We start from the raw sequence: 18,684 nt of genomic DNA on the forward strand, positions 1-18,684 counted from the left end.
GCATTACTGGGACTATCAATGTCAGTTAGCTGGAGCTAAGAAATTAGTGGTGATTAAGAAGAGACCAACATCATTGAGGTGACATCTTCTGGGAAGTGTTTTCTGAGAGCACAGAGGCTGTGTTCCAGAGATAGCCAAGGTTGTACCTTGTGCTGCAGCAGGACTTGGTAATGTGTAAGAGTTACCCAGGTGGTACTGGTTTTGAAGGCATGAAGCAGTCAAGAAGAGCAGCTGAGGCTCAGCACTGTGAGAGGCCATGGAAGGCCATTGGTGAAGGTGCAGCCTCAGTTGCAATTGATGGCCCAGGACTAAATGGGTCATGCAAAGGAATTGAGGCTTGAGCCTATGAGAGGCTATTGGTGAAGCCTAGTTGCAGTGTTTTGGAGATGCCAGTACCATGAGATGACCACCAAGAACAGCAGCAGCAGTGGAGTACAGACAGCTGGAGCCTAGAAGACAAGATGTGTGCTACAAAGGGCAGAACTAGAGAAGTGACCCAAGCCCTTGGAGGAGTCCAGAAGATCATGAGTGAATCCCAGACATTGGGCGGTTGGAGTTTGATTTTGCTTTTGAGTGTGACTGTGCCCTGATATTTTTTTCCTGTTGAAGGAGGAAAGTATTTTACTGGAACCCACAGTTAAGAGACTTTTAATTGTAAAAATACTTTGGACTTTAAAAGAGATTGGATATTTTAAAGGGATTGAAATTTTAATATGTAAGAATTTGCGAAGACTGGGACTTTTAAAGTTATTTAGATCTTGGGAATGAATAAGAAAGTAAGGATTGAGGCTCAATAGTGATGTGTTTGTGTGTCAAGTTGACAAGGGGTCAATTGTACTGGCTGGCTTTGTGTGTCAACTTGACACAGGCTGGAGTTATCACAGAGTAAGGAGCTCCAGTTGAGAAAATACCCCCATGATATCCAGCTATAAGGCATTTTCTCAATTAGTGATCAAGGGGGGAGGGCCCATTGTGAGTGGTGCCAACCCTGGGCTAGTAGTCTTGGGTTCTATAAGCAAGCAAGGTAACCAAGCCAGTAACATCCCTCCATGGCCTCTGCATCAGTTTCTGCTTCCTGACCTGCTTGAGTTCCAGTCCTGACATCCTTTGGAGTTGAAAGTGTAAGCTGAATAAATCCTTTCCTCCTCAACTTGCTTCTTGGTCATGATGTTTGTGCAGGAATAGAAACCCTAAGACACCAGGATAACATAGGATTCAAATATCATCTCAGGAATTTAAAAGGAAAAGACAGAGAAAGTTATCAGTAAAATCCAGAGTTTCCTGGCTACAAAGTCTCTTAGTAAGAGTGGAGGATATAGGTAGATAAACATATATTCAGCTGTGTATGAATAAATGTATATGTATGTTAAAATGGTGTTTACAGTCAGCTATTAGATGGATCACAGGGCCCCCAATGGAGGCGCTAGAGAAAGTATCCAAGGAGCTAAAGGGATCTGCAACCCTGCAGGTGCAACAACATTATGAACTAACCAGTACCCTGGAGCTCTTGACTCTAGCTGCATATGTATCAAAAGATGGCCTAGTCGGCCATCACTGGAAAGAGAGGCCCATTGGACTTGCAAACTGTATATGCCCCAGTACAGGGGAACGCCAGGGCCAAAAGGTGGGAGTGGATGGGTAGGGGAGTTGGGGGGAGGGTATGGGGGACTTTTGGAGTAGCATTGGAAATGTAAATGAGGAAAATACCTAATTAAAAATATTTTAAAAAAAGAAAGAAAATGGAAAAAAATACAATATACTCTAGTTTGTATCCACAACAGACTACAATGAAAGTTTTCAATATGAAAGTCAGGCCAAGCAATACCACATCAATGCTATTCTTATCCCAAATTTTTAATTTTTTGTTTATTCCAGAGAAAATGTCAGAGTAATCCAGATTGTGGGGAATTTTAATAGAAAATTCAAGATCACGAAGGAACAAAAATGTAAGGAACTTTCCCAGGTTGGAAGAAAAAAAATGACAATTGAGTTAAATATAAAATCTTCGTGTTCTACAATCTAAAAGATAAATTAGTAGAAAGGTTGGAAGTTTTTTTACGAGAGCTGTAGAATACTTAATAATAAAAAGTATTGGATTGATATTTTCTGGTTTAAAAAATTGTTTATCACTGGACGGTGATGGCGTACGCCTTTAATCCTATCCAGCACTTGAGAGTCAGAGGCAGGCAGATTTATGAGTTCGAGTCCAGCCTGGTCTACAGAGTGAGTTCCAGACAGCCAGGGCTATACAGAGAAACCCTGTCTGTATAACCCGAAAAAAATTGCTTATCAGTTATCAATATTTGGGAAAAGCTGATTGAAAGGTTATATGAGCATGCTGTGCACTATTTTTATAACTATAATTATTTTAAAATGAGAAAATTTCTAAGAGGCAGGACAAGTATAATATGATTGATTTATAATTTTTTTAAAGAAGGGCACACAGAAAACTGCCACAAGCAGTTATGTCCCACTCCTAAAACATTGGCTGACACCAGGGGCTACACTCAGGCAACGACACACACATACACACACAAATCCCTGCTCTCATGGACTCTCTTTCTCACAAGACAGACAGAAAATGTACCAGATCACTTCAGTGGGTGCCAGATACCACACAGAAAACCAAGCAGGCTGCAAGATAAGATTGGATGAGCTGTTCTAGATAAGGTGGTGAGGAACAGGGAAGCAACCTGTGACAAGCATCAAGTGTGCTGGGGAGAAAAGGCCCAGCCCGCCCCTCTTCATGTGTATACATTTCCTATGCACAAGTGAAAGCAACAGAATGGTTTAACAGGGAATGGAACATGATACAACAGGCATGTTTTAAACACCATTTCACTTTTGGTACAAAATCCCTCAAGGAGGCAAGAGCGGTAGAGGAGGAGGAAGCCTTCTTGTGGTCAAGAAAAGGTGGGAGGATGATGGCGTGGTGAGAGTCAGTGATGGTGGGAAGCAGTGAGTGGCTCGGGATGTATTTGTTGGAGGGAAAGTTGAATAAATCACTGAGGAGTTAGATATGTAGTATGGGAACATAATCTAGAATGATGATTTTTTTTTTCTTGTCAACTTGGGTGGATGTTGGTGCCATTTAGCAGAGATTGACAGAGTTTTCTGACAGTGGTAGTGGGAGACAATGACAATCATTCGGTTGTAGAAATGATAAATTTGAGGTATTTTAAGACTTGCAATATTTCATATTTTTGCAATGATTGTATAACATATATAAATATACATTTTTTTTGGAGCTTACATTTAGAAAAACTAATGAAGTTGTAGAATAATCAAACATGCCAAGCCAGAGAAGGCTTGGTATATCTCTCCTGAAAAAGTCACCATGGGGAGCTAATATGTAAGACAAATAACTCCATCCTGAAGACAAGCAGTGTATAATTCACAGGTTCTGAAATGTATTCCCAAGGATGACAGATGCTGAACATCCTGAGTGGGGCCCTTTTTACACAACTGTCACCACGCATAGACTCAAGGGAAAATTCAATGGAATTGTGCAGCTGTTTTTCAAGAATAGGGGAGAGATACTGACCATGGGTGCATTATACAGAGAGACCATTGTGATTTCACTCTCTAAAGTATCAATGTAAAGGGAACCCAGTGACTATGACAGGGTAGTTATTAAGTAGACTGTGATATACCAATACCAGTGTTGGGCGCTGTGGTAGCACCCGATAGCCCTGTGCTCAAATTTCCGTTCCACCACTTGTGAAACTTTGTTCAAGCCCTGTAACATCTGTTTCAGTTGTGTGTTCCATAAAACAGGCATAATAGTATCTTTGCTTTCCTTTCCAACTGTGGATGCTCAGACCACTCCCGCGTAAACATCCGGCATGCTTATCTCTATCTTGAAGATAGCTTCTGACAGAGTCCATCACACAACATGATTGTACTCTCGTCTTAGGGAAGTCCTTGGGAAGAAACAAGCCACCATGGTAAACTGCTCAGAGAATTTAAACACAGGAAGTAGAATGTAAGAGCCAGCAGTTATTATTGAAGAAGCTTTCTTAGGAGACTTCCAACTTCTGCAGTAACCTTTACTTTCCCAGTCATGCATGCAAGGCTCAGCGTAGTGCTTTGAAGTAAACAAAACTAACTGTCTGTTATATTTGGGGTGATGAAAAAGGAAAAGAAGTAGTTTTGAATCTACCATTGCTATTTGGAATTCACATATTCTTGGTGTCTGGGGCCAGCAACATGCTTGCTGCCTGGTTATGTATACACCACTTTCTATTTGTATAGTGAGTTTGGGGGGGAGGTTGGGGACTGAATTTCTATGGTCCTTTCCTGAGGTAAGAGAGAACCAATGTCTTGAGCTTAGTTTTCTCTGTGTAGACACAATTACAGCAACAAGAGGGTTGAACCTTAAGCTCACTTTGTTGCTGCATTTTTTTTTTGGAATCTAGCTCTTAAATATTTGATATTTATAGACTAAAATGGAGATTGAATTTTCCCCATAAAACTAAAGGCTCTAAGACAAGAATAACCAGAAGGCCACTGCACTCACAGCAACTGATACAAGGCTGTGTGTCTAAATGTGAAAAATAAACATTACTCCAGAAAGTCGGATTGTACATTAGATGAGGCCCTACCCCAACATGTCTGGAGAAATAACTGACAAATACAGAGTGCTGAGAAGCAGAGGCTGCAGTTGGTAGGGGAGATATCTGTGTTTTCATCTAATTTCTCAAAGAACATCAATTGTACAATTTGGTTTAAACACGTATAAAACACATTCATTTCTCCTTCTAATTCAGAGCCCTCCCCCAACGTGCAATGCCATCCTTCTTTATTCATCTAATATTTTTTGGCTGTGTACAATTTGGGAATAATCATCAAGACGGGAACCTGTGCCTGCACATCATCGATCCTTGCTCACTTGAAGCCCTTGGGTCCGGAGGATTCCATGTGTGACAGTCAGGTCACAGTTCCCTACTCCAAGGAGGCACCTCCCTTCAGACCGAGTTCAATAGGCTGGAAGAGGATGGCATGAAGTTTGGGTATACCAATAATATTTACCAGTTTCACTTTTTCAGCATAATTTCTGGCATTAGGGAAAGGAGATCTGTTATTTTGCCTGTTTTGAGGTAGTAGTCCACAACACATAATTCTTAGGGTCATTTATAGTCTTTTATAGCCCACAAGTGTTCATGCAGAATCGTCTGCGCAGTTGTTTCTTTAGCTCCTGCATAGGTATGGAGTTCGTAGCTTTATCATCGAATTTTCTCCTCGTTATTGGACTGAGCTCTCCGAATCCATCTTCTCCATCTCCCCTAGAATTATTCATTCACCACTGACTGCCTTTTTATGGCTACAAATTGCAAAATATTTCCCCTGGAAACACTCAGGGTCACTGCATTTCCCTGGCTATTGCCTTTCTACTCAGTTACATTCTCATTGGCTGTAAGATTGGGATCCCAAGGCGTCAAAAACCCATGCCCTGTGGGTCTTACAGGGTTTCAGAGTCTATCATTTTCAAACTGATATAAGCCATTCTGACCCATTCTCTCCATGTGCATACCATTTTTATTAAAATTGGGACAGACATTCCTTTCATATACCAGGAGTTCTGTCCAAGACAGACCAGGAAGTGCACTCTATGGGGTTAAACTCACACTATCTCCACTCAACCAAACAACTAACTTTCTTATTGGGGACCCAGCTTTGCTCTAACCTTAGAGCCATGGTACTGAGATGCCCCAGATTGCTTGTGTGTGGAGGGGAAATCTAAGCAATGACAGTTGAATCCAACATAATAAAGTTTTTTTGGGGGGAACCCACATGAGGAATGTTGGACAACTGCTGAACCTGACTTCTGGAAAGACCAAGGTCAAAGAAAAAAAAAAGAATTATCAAAGTTGGCCAGGCAGCATCCAGCTCCCCACAACCCTGTGACCTGTGGGGATCTGGGCTGTTGTCTCTTGGAGGGCAACCTCCACTACTGATCCAAGGGCCCTGTGAGGAGAGGGCCAAGTTTTCCTACAAAATCCCCTATGAGGGCTATGCTTTTCTAATGAGCTTCTGATGCTTCCAATCAACTTCAGGAACACCAGAACCATGCCTAAATTTATCTGCACCCAGGGTGTCCAAGACACAAGGCTCCCAGTTCTGCTTCACCCCAACCCTGTGGGTCTTACCATCTTTCTTTCCCTCTTCTGAAATGGTCCCTGATCCTTAGGTGCAGGAGTTGTTTTGCAGATGTATTTTTTGGTAAGGGGCTTTCCAACTCTGCATTTTGGTTGATTGCGGTTTCTGTAAAGCTCTGTCTGCTACATAAGAGACGCTTCCTTGATAAGGGGTGAGACTGCGCTTATCTTCGGGCACAAGGACAAATAGCCAGAATGTAGTTAGGGTTTAGGCTGGTTTAATAAAAGAAAAACTAAATTTTTAAGTAGAAAAATGAATGATAGAGGTAGTTCCAAAATGTGGGTCCATCGTTTTCTGACTGTATGGTTTAGTCAAGTTGCTTGAATCTCTCTCCAAAGGCCAAGTGCTGAGGGCTGGATCAGAAGCCCACTAGCTTTGGGCATTGCTTTAAAAATAAACCTATAGGGCAAAGGAAGTACAGGTGGGAGTTAAACAAAAGTTCCAGCCCTGGCTCAGCGTCCTGGGCTAAGTTACTTAAGTTCTCCTCATTTCCCTGTGTGTAAAGCAGACACACTGCTAATACTTTATAAGATTATGGTGATAATTAGGTGGAGAGTTACACATAAAGCTATTAGTGCAACATGTGGTCCACAGGACACATTCAAGAGCTAGTTGTCACTGTTGTAGTTAATTAACTTTAAAAAACAGTCTGCACTGAGCTAAAGTGATTGATAGCTGTGCAGCTCATGTGTGAGGCCAATCTTCAATAGCCTATGACTTCTCTGATGGAGAAATTCCAAGCCAAGAAATAATAGCATCTACATTCTGAAATGATAGCTGAGGAGAAGAGACACAGTCTCATTCATTGTACAGAAGAGGAAAAAAAAATCCTTGGGCCAAGTATCTTATCATCTAGAACAGACAGTCTTAGAACAAAGTGAGTATATGTGATTTGTCTAATCAAAATCCAAAGACTGACACTTCCCAAGTTGGTTCTATATTACAACAAATGTGTTGGAAACACATTGAATAGATATTGACGTAAGATCAAATGTGTTCATGTGACTGATGGGCCATTAGCTCTCAACTGAATATACAGAGACATAGCTTCACACAGTGTACGCCAACAGTTATGTCCTTCCCACTTACAAAGCTGCAGGGCTCGTACCAGTATCAAGACACTGAGAATTCTTCCAGAAGCAAGGCAAATCAACCCTAAACCATGTAATTTTGTTTTATTTGATATTTTCCAAGCTACTTGATGAAACACTGCATCTTTTGTACAATAACTGGTAAAATTTAGAAATACACTTGCTCAGATTTCGAAGGGTTTCAGAGCACTGATCTGCGCATGCAGCGGAGAGTAGAGATTTCCATCTGATGTCATTTTAACTTATCCCCACCGTGAGCATAGATGGCAGTTACTAAGTCCCGCCCCCGTCTCATAAAGAGCCTCAATCAAGACTCACCATTCTGAAAACCTTGAAACTTGGAAATAACCAGGATTATAAGAAACCAAACAGCAGAAAAGGCCTGAGAACATAGAAATATGAGACCCTGCCATAACTCACCATGACGGCCATCATCACTATGAGATTGTACTGTATAGTAGACAATGAAGGAAGTACCACTGGGAAGGAAAGATGATCATTGAAAGATACAGACCCAGTTCTTTATAACTCTTACCTCTTATCTGCGTGGGAGGCAGAATGGAAGTGGGGGATCAGGGAAGTGAGAGAGTCCAGACAGCACAGAGCTACCATCCTTCATGCCCTTCTTTGAAAAGCAGAGACAGTCGTGCTGAGTACACTTAACTGTGATTTTCTTTTCATTCTTGCCACTCCTAGCCTCTGGAAATATGTTTTAAAAAAAACCCCACTAATATGAGAACTTAACCATTTGGGAGAAGATACTGGTAAATTCTACGTATTAGTATTTTCAAGTGTCCTAACCCAGTTCATAAGGAAGAAATGAAGGCTGAGCCTTGGGGTTGCCTCAGGCTTCTTCTTGCTGTAGGTCATGTAGCATTCCATGTGGCTTCTCTGGGTCTTAGTTCCTCACTATAAAAAGAATGTGTGAGCCTCTGTTATCTACAAAAGTCCTTCCGGCTTTAACATTTTATGATTCTAGGATCTATAAAAATCTCATTATTAGAAGGCCAAGGTCAATTTTTTTTTCCATTTTTTATTAGGTATTTCGCTCATTTACCAAGGTCAATTTTTGCTATTAATCAAAAAAGGCCAGATGTCAAAATATAAATGACCAGATGCTCAGCAGAAACACACACACACACACACACACACACACACACACACACACACACACACCACAGAAAGCAAGAGAGTAGGGAAGGCACAGAAAGCCATATACAATGCAGAGATAGAAGGCCAAAGAAGAATTCATGGAACATCTGAAAAGGACTTTAAGCCCAGCAATAGGATACTTTGTTTCCTTCTTAGCATCATTAAAGGACAAAAGACAGACAAGTGGGAACATTTGATGACCTCAGTGCACAACATACCCTAAAGTAAAGAAATGAAAAGATTTCAAAGACCAAAAGAGTAACCTTCTGGGAAGCTATTGGGGAGACACCATTTCTAAATTATCTTCTGGAGTAGAAGAACAGGGTTAAACGTGGACAGTGCCCTGGCTCTAAAGGAAGTGCCAGGCATAACCACAGAGCAGAGGATACCGTGGGAGGCAGAATGGAAGCGGGGGATCAGGGAAGTGAGAGAGTCCAGAAAGCACAGAGCTACCAACCTTCATGCCCTTCTTTGAAAAGCAGAGACAGTCGTGCTGAGAACACTTAACTGTGAAATAGTCACCTCTCCATGGAGTGATGTTGAAACCCGATTTCAGAAAGGAAGCTGAAAGGATAGCTGGAGAACTTTCCTTCTCTGCCAAGTAATACTAGTGATAATAAATAAAGAATCGCCACCTATCAGTTCTTTACAAGAATCAGATTGTAAGATACAGGTTTGCCTGGTTTTAAAGCCTAGCTCAGCCTCCTCTTAGCTAAATGACCTTGGGCAAGTTTTATAATTCCTCCAGTCTGAGTTTTCTCATCCAATAACAGTGATGATATCTATGTCATAAGCTTGATATAAGATTATTCATCTGAAGACTTCAAATTTGTAAAAAGACCATGCCTTAGTCAGGGTTTCTATTCCTGCACAAACATCATGACCAAGAAGCAAGTTGGGAAGGAAAGGGTTTATTCGGCTTACACTTCCATACTGCTGTTCATCACCAAGGAAGTCAGGACTGGAGCTCAAGCAGGTCAGGAAGCAGGAGCTGATGCAGAGGCCATGGAGGGATGTTCTTTACTGGCTTGCCTCTCCTGGCTTACTCAGCCTGCTCTCTTATAGAACCCAAGACTACCAGCCCAGAGATGACACCACCCACAAGGGGCCTTTCCCCCTTGATCACTAATTGAGAAAATGCCTTACAGTTGGATCTCATGGAGGCATTTCCTCAACTGAAGCTCCTTTCTCTGTGATAACTACAGCTGTGTCAAGTTGACACAAAACTAGCCAGTACAGGCCACAATAGATACTACTGGAGTAGTACAACTATTATTTCAAGCACTTTATATTCATTTTTAATTCTCAAATAATCTTAGGATTATTTGTATTTTAGTATATTAATATATATTTTAATATCACCAGTCACCATCTAAAGATACTGCAGTTCATGGAAGTTAAATATGTCCAAGATTACAACTCTAGTTACTAATATATCTCAGGACTGGAATAGTTTAACAATCATAAATGCATATTTGATTGAAGGTTATAAATTCATGTTGAATTTTAGTTCATATGTCAAATATTACTATTTTACTGTTAGTGTCTAAAGTTGGGTTGCATTAAAAATGGTTCTGTTAGGCTCACTGTGTAAGAGATGGAGGCGGGAGAAAGCAAAGCCATTACCATTGAACTAATAGGACTGTAAAGTGAAGAGAGGTCTTGAAGGTCTAGTTCATATCAAAAGGGTAACAGCTGAGGGAGACAAACTGAAGTAGATGTGCATGCATAAAAAGAAGGAGGAGTCAGAGATTGCCCGTTTTCATTCAAAAGTGTCCAGCGGGTTTGTAGTGACAGGGAGAAATCTCTCTCTCTCTGTGTGTGTGTGTGTGTGTGTGTGTGTGTGTGTAATGTATGTACACTCAAACCTGTGAGAGGACTACTTATGGGAATTCTCTCCTTCCACCAGGGATTGAGCTGGGCTCATTCTGTCTGTCGGGGAAGCAGTTTTGCCCACTGAGCCCACATGCCACTATCATTTTGTGTCTCAGACTCCTCTCTAATGAAATGAGGATTTGACCTAGAACTCTCTGCTTCCTTCCCACTTCCTAGAAGAGGCGAGTGAGTAAAGGGCAGGACTATAAGGTAGATTTTAGAGATCAAGTATTGAATTATAAATTTGGCTTGAAGTAAGACAGAAAAGTGGAACAATTACTGACTTTATAAGATAAAGGAAAAACATGTCTTTTTAAGAACTGACAGGATAATATAGCCCATGTCCTCCTGGAATTTCATAGTATGCCATTGTAGTCAGGAAATAGACAGGAATTGGAACTAGAAAGACAACTAAGATTTTCTTTCTCTTTTCCTTTTTTGGGGTTCAGGGGCAGGGGGTACATTGAGACAAGGTCTCACTACATAGCTCTAGCTGCACCGTAACTCACCGTGTAGACCAGGCTTTTCTTGAACTCACAGCAACCCACCTGCCTCTCTCTCCCTTCCAAGTGCTAGAATTAAAAGTGTGCACGCCACCAAGCCTGACTGAGACCTTCTTTAAACAGCAAACTAGTGCCGTGCCATGTCCCCACTGATGGCATCAAATGCATACGATGCACTAGAACTGCCCATATCATATCAAACATTCCCAATGAGGGCTTTAAAAGCTTGAGAGACTCGTTCCAGCTCTGGTATCTTCTAGCATGGGAAGGAAGCATGACGATACGCACCCATATCTGTTGAATCCTATCTCACCCACCCCATTTCCACTGCCAGGATGCATGGAGTTGTCTGTTTGCACAGCTGAAAAGAAGAATATTCTCATAGAACTCTGAACTTTAAAAGTTAGGAAGAAATATTTGCTGTTTAAGCTCCTTGCTCTCTGGCTGTCTATGTTGTCAAAACTGACTATAAAGTTTTTTATATATACTAATTTCCACAAAAGCCACTGGAGTAGATGATATTATTTTCCCTGATGTGTTGAAGAAGAAACGGTATGTGAGTTCAAGGTCACATGGCACAACATTTATCAGAGACGGTATCTGAATATGAGTAGACTTCAATGGCCATGTTCAATCACCTTGGTGTTCAAGTACCCGAACCTTACAGCCATGGATCTCTTATTTTAAAACCTTTTGGGCTAGACAGTGTTAGCACTCCTCTGTGGCTGTAAAACGCGATGGTTCGAATAATCCGAACTATACACGTATTTAGGATTTAATGTAGGTTTCTGAACAGTGTTTCTTTTGGGGGACTATGATGGAACATTCTCTAATTTGTTAGCCTTCCTTCATGTTTCAGCCAAGTTGGACCATATTATTTCCTGTTCCACCAAAAATGCTCCTCCTTGATCAATTTCGGGCCTTTCAAATCTTATTCCCCCTTCACAAATGTGATGAGATGCTACCTCCTCCAGTTGAGGACTTAAAATGACGTCCTGGACTGTTGGGATTTGGGGTTTGAGGAGGCGTTTCTGATAATGAGAAATTATAGGATAAGAAAGTGAGGAGGGAAACCTAACTCGAAGAGTAAGCAGGTGTCGTCAAGTGACCTGCATAAGCAGAGGCTCCTTTGAGGACAGACAATAGGCAAGCCACTAAATTCTATCCAGCGGTGCTCAACCAATGAGTGTATGCTGAAGACTGAAGATAACATAAGATAGCTGTCTAGCATTGTGTGTGAAAGGGCCACAGCACAGTGGCATCTAAATCTGAAGGCCTTAACGGGAAAGGTGGGCATGGCTCTTCATACCAGTGCCCGCAGCTGGCACAGGGATGGTGTGACCAGAACCTAGAGAGGGAGAATCGAAGGAGAGAGGAAGGAAGGAAGCACAAACAGAAAGGTGAGAAAGGACAGCTAAGGAAGGATGCCATGTAGGAAAGGAGAAGGCTAGGAGAAAGAAGTCACTATACAAAGGGAGGACAAGGTGCCGGAGAGGGGGTGGGCGACTGAACAGGGTGTTCACTCACACTGAATAAACCGACCTGGAGGATGAGTCCCAGAGGCAATCAGATGCTGCACCCAAGCCTGGGACATCTGTCACCTATCACGACGCTCTGGGCTGCATTCTCCTTTCCCTAACACCGGTCGTGCCATGCGTTAGCCAGTAGTTACAAGTGCACTGGCTTCTCATGCTTCTTCCACGTGCTGCTGACTGGGAGGCTGAGAAAGGAAGGAGAGGAGGAAGGACCCTTTGCTTTGAAGGGGTCTCCAGGAGAAGCTCCACTCTGTGATATCTGCCCCACTGCTCTGGGTGCTTCCTTCCTACTGGCCCCTGCTCGCCCTCCCCCCACCCCCAAGCTGGAGCCTTGGGGAGGGGTTGCTTTTATTGACAGCTAATCTCAGGATGGCCTTACCCTCCCTTAGTTGCAACTGAAGTTCCTTCCATGTATTTGTAGCTTATGTGAACTATCTGAGACAGAAACAGTTCATTGGATGCTTCTCCAGAGTCCAGATGTCTTCCCAATGGGACTATATGCAGCATATCTAGACAAAGAAATCCAGCCATTCCAGCAGTCACGACGGACCAGGGTCCATCTCATGACAGATCAGAAGTAGTGTTTGATCAGCCCAGATGAATCCACCTATGCTATCAGGACTAGATGGCTCTTAGTATCCCTAATCATCTGTAAAATGACTGAGTTTGTGCCTGTTGCTTTATGACTGTCTTTATTCACTTTGCAGCAGAGCTCAGTCACATACCACCTAGGGCTGATTACCCATTTTGAGTCCAGAGGCACACAGTTAGATGTAGGGAGTGAATACAGAGACAGGAAACACGGAGGACACACTTGGGTGTCAAAAGCGGTTGCTTTCGACAAGATGGGGAGTCTGTGTTCTCAGTTCTTCGAAGATTCAAAGTTCCCTGGGCCCAGACACTCAGACAACACAGGATAATTTTCAGTTTCATTTCTCCCAGGCTGCTGGAGCCCTGTTGAAACTTGGTCACTTTCCTCAAGACATTGAATAGAATGAGGGAGGAAGGTATCTTGGGGATAGAGACTGATCCCCAAATCAGACTGATGTCAGTAAGGGAATCCAGAAGACTACACACTGCTGTGGTAGGAGGAAGCTGAGATCGGGAGCACGTGAACAGGTAGAGGGAAGCCCAGTGCTCTCTGGCAGAGAACAGAACAGGATTCAGGCAATGAAAATCTGCCAACGCATTGAGGCATGGTATTTAGCCTCAGGTTCTGAGGTGACAGTTGGGCAGTAGAAAGAAGGCTGAAGATGTGCAAGTTCGCCTGTGAAGGAAGCCGAGACCATGGGAAGTCTCAGAAGATGCTCAGCACCAGGGCGAAGAGGTCACTTCTGGGAGGGACAACTTTTTGAATGTCATGTGGAAGCAAGGAGATTAAAAGCAGGGAAGCGGGAGGCAGAGAAGTACTGTGAGCTCCTACGGATCAGCTTCGACAAGAAGCCTCGACTTGACCAAAGACTTATTAATATTTGAGCTGCTTTTCTATCTGCTCAAGGCAAGCTTCCTGGTGGGGTTGGGGTGGAGGGGATGCAGGGTGGGTATCTAATCAACCCCTGGAGCATAGGCAGTTTCCAAGCCAGAGAAGTTTCAAGTTTCTCCTTGCCAAGGTCGCACCACTACAGGTGGGCTGCTCCAAGCTCCAGGAGCCTGCTTCGCTCCACGCCCACCCTGCCGGTCACCCCTGCTGTTCCCCTTCAAGCCCAGGCACCGCGGTGGGCTGTGACCCGCAGGCGCTCCAGGAGCTACGCAGCAGCGGCGGCGGCTGCTCCAGAAGGCCTGGCGGGCGGCGGCGAGAGGCTGTGCCCCAGTTTGTGTCCAATCAGGGAGTGCGGGCTGTGCCCCGAGCCGGGCAGCAATGCGTAAACAAACCCTCTGGCAACTCCTCCGCCCCCTTGGCGCGCTCGCCCCGCGCCCATCGCCGTCGCCTCCGCCGCCACCGTCACGGTCACCGCGGGCTCCGCTGCCGTCGTCCTTTTCCCCGCCCTCCCGCGGCCGGGCCACCCGGACCCCCCGCCCGCGCGGCTCGCGCCTCGCCACCGGGTCCTGCTCCGCCCCGCCCGCGCGGGCTGCTCACCTACCGCCCCACGCGCGCGCGCTCGTGCACCACGCGCCCCGTGCGGCCCGCCCGGAACGTGGCCTCCCGAGAGCTAGGTAAGAGCGATGCTCGGGGACCCCGGAGGCTTCCCGGCTTTGCGAAGTTTTTTTCCCCCTTTTTTAAAGCGTGGCCGATCTTCCGCTGGGCCCGGGGCGTGATCCCCGCGGGCGCCGTGAGAGCTCGGCAGGCAGTAGGGGTCGCGCGCAGCCGGGGGTCCCAAGTTGCCCACGCCGGGGCACGGGTGCTGGCGGCGCGGCTGGGCCGGGCGGGCTACGGGAGGGTCCCCGGGAACTTTCTCCTCCCCCGAGGCACGCTTGCCAGCGCGGCTCGCGGCCCCGGCCCCGCGGCGAAGGCTCCCGGGCTGGAGAGAGACAGGGCACGGTGTTTGAAGAAGCTGACGCAGTTGGTGACGCTCGCGGCTTCCTGAAGGGGACCGGCCAGGATCGAGCGCCTTTGCGAGGGGACGCGCGGGGCGGGCGCTCGGGGCCTTTACCCCCCTCTCCTGGAAGCTGCGTGGGGAGCCCCTCGGGCTCCGGGAGTGAGCACCTCTGCCGGGCGGCCCTGGCAGCGCGCGCCCCGCTTCCGTTTGGATCGGCTGGGGCTATTATATAAGATGCCACGGAGAGCAGAGGGGCGATCGGGAGCGCGGCGGCGAGGACGGTGGGGACCCACCTGTGCGCCACCGCACGCCTCGGGGGTCGCGTCGGAGCCAACCTTGCTCTCCGCGCCCCTGCCTGCCCCGGGACGCTCGCTCCCTGCCACCTAGCCCGGCTCTCCGCGTCTCTCGCTGCAGGCGTCTGTACTTTGAAACATTTGTTTAATATTAAGGAAGCTGCGTGTGCGGCCGTCATAGTACGCCGGGAACGTGTGGCCGGGAGCTCCGGAGCGGTGAATGAATCATCGCCCCGGTGGACCGCGCTCCGATGATTCACGCGGGCTCCACACGCGCGCGCGTACTCGCTGTGGGCCGCCCTTCTGCGAGGGCTGACGCCCGGAGGGGCGGGGGGAGTTCATGCGAGAGGGCGGCGGGTTTTTTTTTTTTTTTTTTTTTTTTTTTTTTTTTTAATTTAAACCTGCCACAGTAACTTTCGGGGTGTAGGGCTAACCCACCTTCCCCAGTCTTGCTTCTCGTTTTCTGGAAGGGTAATGAGATTCCACCTGGCTGGGTTAATGAAGCAGAGGAGGCGCTGATTCGCTGCAGGGCCCGGTCCAGTCCCATTCAGAATTTGAATGGTGTCAAGTGAGGGAGGTCTGCAGCATGGTTGGAATTCGAGTAATTGTGTCTACTTCAGCAGTTGCCAAGTAATTAGCAGAATCCTTAAAAGTGAGTCGATCTTAAACAACTGGTCCCTCAAGTAGATGATATAAAGATTAGCTTTATTTTTTTAAGTTTTAAAAGGCCATCTCGTTTTTCATTCATGAATACAGAATGTTTCCTACTGTCATTATTCCTGAACACCAACTTGACGTTCCCATCCCACCCCACACTTGAAGGACTACAGAGCAAATTTTCTTGTCATCTGGGGCTCACCTCCAGTGTCAGGCCCCCACAAATACTCTTGATCACCATACTTCTTAGTTCTTGGTCCTCCTAAACTACTTCATACCCCTCCTATTTTCTTAATAGCTCCTAATCGCTAAAAAAAAAATACTTTGTAGCAGCATTATTTAAGTCTGCTCTCCCCCTACAAGAATGTAAATTTCACAGAGGAGAAAGTGGAAGACTTTACCTGTTTGTTCATGTATACACTCGAGTCAACAGAAGCCTCATATACATTCGGGGCACCCTATGTTTGTTGACATGCCGAATGAATACATTTCTCTCCCTCATTCTTGGCAGGACGATCTTCAACAGTTGCAATGCCTTGCCTTTGGTGGGCAAGTTGCCAGTAGGGTACAGTTCTCACTTTCTCTTTACCGGTGTGATTTTCTCGAGATCGATCCGTTTCCTCCGCTGTGCAGTTAAGGGCACACAGTGACAGACCTTTAAGCATCCTGTTGTAAGATGCTTACTATGAAGACGGATATGAAGCTTTGGCACCACGTTTATTACTGAGTAAATAAAAATAGAGCTACTAGTTTAAAAATGGAAAAACTGCTAAAGCGAAATCAGCGTAGTCAAGTTGTCCCAGGCCTGAATGTTTCCGTTCGTTTGGAACACTGGTGTTTCTTCATTCCTCTTTCCTCCTACCTGTAAACCAAACTCATTCTTAGTGGTGGTGAAAACTGTCACAGTAATATAATATAGTATTAATTTAAACAAACTCAAAGCGTTCTTTCTCTGTCAGGGGCCCTAACTCTAATGTGTTGTTGATTTTGGACACAGAATAGTAGCTAAAAGGTGTTGTCTAAAATTATCCTTTAATTGACTCGATTGAATATCACAAGGATTAGAGCTACAAGTCAATATGGGAGGACGGTTTGGATGTAGTACTTAATACTCAGATGACTACCTTGATAAAGTATGTTATTATAAAGAATAAACTGCAGAGCGTGTTACTCAGCCTCAGTTTCGTAGCAGTACAGTCAGCTCTCAGTGTTTCCACGGTCCACTGCTGAATAGGAGTGGCCGCCCTGCCTCATCCTCGCAACTAGTCATTTCTGGAAGTGTAACTTCAAGACCGAGTTCAGAGAACACAGCATTTTAGAGCTAGCTACAAGAGATCTTGAAGTTGCAGGCTACATCCTTTCAGAACCGTCTCTGAAATGACTTAGGTAGTAAAGGGATTTGCTCAAGATTCAGAGCTGGGACTAGAACCTAGAATCTGGAGTTTGTGTTGTTGTGGAAGCCCCAGCGTTAGTCCAAGTACCAACAGGTGGGGAGGAATTGCTCCTCCGACTAACAGATTGTCTGCCTCTTGCTTGTGAACACTTTACAGGGAGTAAAATCATACCTCACTTGGATTTGTATCTTCCCATGTCTCCCATCTGAGGGATTCAACAAATACTTGCTGAATCTGGTTGGACAAATGGCTTTTCAGTGGATAACATACTTAAGAAGTGAAAACTAGGAAAGGAGTTTTTCTGGCAAATAAGAATAGGCCTTCGCAGTTTTATGGTGATGATGCTACCAATTTTAATGTCTCTAAGTTTTAATGAAAGTGACATGGAACTTTTCATGTGCGCTCTGTCTTGGTTAGCATAGTGGTATCTGGAGACATAAGTTTGTTCACGTAGTGGGTCTTACATTTGTAACAATAGTCAGTAGAAAAGAAAGCCTGAATTTCAGTTCTGTGTCTAGCAGGAAGCCCTCTCTATAATGAGGTACTTGACTTTGGGAGAAGTTCTCTCATTTTGTGTGTGTGTGTGTGTGTGTGTGTGTGTGTACACGTGCGTGCACATAGTGGTGGCAGCATTGGTGCTGTGTACACTGAAGGATTGTGTGAGCATGGTCTACTGTAGAAGGACCTGGTATAGAAAGGGCTCTTAATGAGTTATATCTGAAAGTTGGGTGTGTTTGTGCATACATCTGTAATCCCAGTACTTGTGAAGTTGAGGCAGGAGGATCAGGAGTTCAAGGTCATCCTGGGCTACGTAATGAGTTCAAGGCCAGCTTTTACTAAATGACACCTGGTCTCAAAAGAAAACAAACCAACAATAAAATAAATACTAACTGTTCTACATTCCACACGTATGCATCCGTGGGGCTGACACGGAGGGATTAAATGACCCCTGTGGCCCCTGAGGTCTGGCCCAACTCTTTGGTTTTAGGAACAGGCTACATTTGTGCTGTTCTGAATTTTTAATTTTTAATTAAAGTGATACCTATATTCCTACATCCTGTGAACTGAAAAAAAAAAAAGCTTAGTTTCTAGGCCTCCTAAGTATTTGTTTTAATAAACATTGATAAATTAACTACATTTTTATTCTATACACTATGTAGATTAACTTAAACATTCTCTTAGTTTACTATATGAAAGGCAGTATGAGAAGTGTATGGGATAATCAGAGACTAGGAGAACCTTACAAAGTTACTTAGAGAAAGTATGATGGATAACCAAAGGCTGTGTTACATGGAGCTGTTAAAGAATCGTAAGAAAATACATGGCGATTTTAGAAAAGAAAAACAAATCTATTATTAGCCAGAAAACTAGGGAAAGAATCAAGGGATTGCACAAGACCTTAAAATTTCCATAAGTGTAGAACTGGCAGAATTTGGAGACCAGCCTGTATTGAGACTTGAAGGAAAGAATATGCAACTGTATCGAGAAATGGAAGAAATGTGGTTGGGTTGAAGGTCGAAGAGCTAGAAGAGAGTTTAATGGGAAAAG

The 18,684-nt window shown here is 44.6% G+C and overlaps 1 protein-coding gene and 1 pseudogene across 2 annotated transcripts in view; one reads left to right on the forward strand and one right to left on the reverse strand.

The window, feature by feature from the left end:
- On the reverse strand, positions 4,944 to 5,831 carry Gm19160 (predicted gene, 19160; annotated as a pseudogene).
- Positions 14,229 to 18,684, forward strand: part of Pcgf5 (polycomb group ring finger 5) — a 112,642-nt gene continuing 108,186 nt past the window's right edge. For both annotated transcript variants that reach the window (NM_001368690.1, NM_001368692.1), the window contains exon 1: positions 14,229 to 14,469. The gene's annotated coding sequence lies outside the window, so the exon portion shown is untranslated. The remainder of the gene's footprint in view (positions 14,470 to 18,684) is intronic.

This window comes from Mus musculus, chromosome 19 (genome assembly GCF_000001635.26).
Source record: "Mus musculus strain C57BL/6J chromosome 19, GRCm38.p6 C57BL/6J".
NCBI classification, from domain to species: domain Eukaryota; kingdom Metazoa; phylum Chordata; class Mammalia; order Rodentia; family Muridae; genus Mus; species Mus musculus.